At 42.3% G+C, this 1,817-nt stretch overlaps 1 protein-coding gene across 1 annotated transcript in view; it reads right to left on the bottom strand.

Moving 5' to 3' along the window:
* LOC111646922 (serine/threonine-protein kinase Nek11-like) overlaps positions 1 to 1,817 on the bottom strand; it is a 5,961-nt gene that overhangs the window by 3,270 nt on the left and 874 nt on the right. The gene's annotated exons all lie outside the window — the stretch shown is intronic.

The raw sequence follows: 1,817 nt of genomic DNA, 5'->3' as shown, positions 1-1,817 counted from the left end.
GGCGGCGGGGGGGGGTCTCTTCACAGGTGTTGAATTCTCACTGAGACGTTGTAGGAACAGGAAGTGAATACATCAGCCCCCGAGCTCGGAGCACAGCGATCAATCACTCAGCAGCACATCACAGCAGCTCAGTGACAGACTGTTCATGACGAGTTCAAGGACCAGACAGAAAACACGTCATCTCTGATATCTGAAGCTCCTAGCTCTGAGTCTTTAAATGCCTCACAGACATGTAGTTTAAAAAGACTCAGGAAAGACAAAACAGCTGATCAGCGTAGTTTTAGTGAGTAGTGAGCAGGTCCGTGAAGTAGTAAGTAGTAACTAAAAACATATGAAGAAGGAACCAACAAACTGCACAACACACTGTTGATAATGGAAAATATTTCCTCCATGAACTTTACAACAAACAAACATGAAACTCCACGAGAGCAGAACCGCAACCCGGAGGCTGAGCACCTGGAGCAGATGTGAGTCTGGACCAGCGGTTCCCAACCTGCCAAATCTAAAAAATTTAAAAAGTTAAAATATAAATAATGTTTTTAAATGTTTTAAAACAAAATGATCTTTAAAAAATGTTTTTTTCACTCGTCACTGTGAACAACCAATCCGAGGAACTTTTATGTTGTCGTCGGGCGGACTTTATCGTATATTTGTGTCCATGGTAAAAAGTGGAGACAGAGTCAGACGGTGAATAATCAAGTGATCATCAGTCACTGCTGATTGGTTAGAGAAAAACAGAGGAGCCCCTCCCAAACTGAAAACTGTTAACATGAGTATGATCAGACAACGCCGGTATGAAAAGTGAACAGGTGTTGCTCTCCTGTCGCCATGGATACCACATCCTGAAAGACAGCCGAGGTCATGGGACCTCCTAAATACAGTTTCCTCTTTGTTCTTTGTTCTGGGGGGGGGGGGTCCTGTGCTCTTCACGTCTCAGATCAACTTGTTGTGACACAGACAAAAAGAGAAAGATGTGTATAAGAGACAGGTCAGAGACGACATGGTGTTTTTCATTTGCAGGTAAAACTGAAGCATCAAATTATATTTACAGCTTCACACAGAGTGTAATGTTACTGTAAACAGCTGCTTTGATTTACATCTGCATGACTGAAACCTGAGTCAGCTGTGATGCGTTCAGAGGCAGTGAAGTCCCGTTTATCAAAATAACATTGCGTTTCAATCTGTCATCTCTCATCTCAAACACCTGAACACGTTAAAGTGACAGCTGTGGACTGAGATCACATCCAGATGTTCTGACTCCAGCTGCAACAGATCAAACTGCTTGGTGTCCCTGATGATGTTCATGTGAACGTCAGGAGACAAAGATCCTGATACAAAGAGGCAGCGCACACACAGACACACACACAGACACACACACACCTGCAGCTTGGTTCTGTGAGCGTGTCTGATCTCAGCAGGAAGCTTCTTCGTGTTGTCAGGACTCGGATCAGACAGGTGGAGTCTGACGTTGTGAATCTGTTAGAAACTGTAGCTGCTGCAGATTCAGACAAAAACACCAGTTTATCAGCAGCAGGAAACACCGTCACTTCAAATCTCTTTATTTCAGCTTCGACTTCAGGGGAAAAACTCATTCACTTCCCTTGTAAATGTAGCCCTGTGGCTATTATTTTCATTCATTCATATACAGATATTAAAATGTTTGTGTTGTTAACCAATAATAGTTCATGAAGTGTAAATATGTTTAAAAAGTCATTTCGTATACAGTTAAAAGTCAGAGATAAAAGGGTGGTGTTAGTTTTAAGATCCATATGATTGACCACGTTTGTTTGTGGGGTAGTGAAGCATCTCTTTAATCT

This window comes from Seriola lalandi, unplaced genomic scaffold (assembly GCF_002814215.2).
Source record: "Seriola lalandi dorsalis isolate HSWRI2012SDOR001 ecotype SW California unplaced genomic scaffold, Sedor1 jcf7180002054978, whole genome shotgun sequence".
Taxonomy (NCBI): domain Eukaryota; kingdom Metazoa; phylum Chordata; class Actinopteri; order Carangiformes; family Carangidae; genus Seriola; species Seriola lalandi.
The sequence above is the reverse complement of the archived record's forward strand: the minus strand, read 5'-3'. Positions and strand labels throughout refer to the sequence as shown.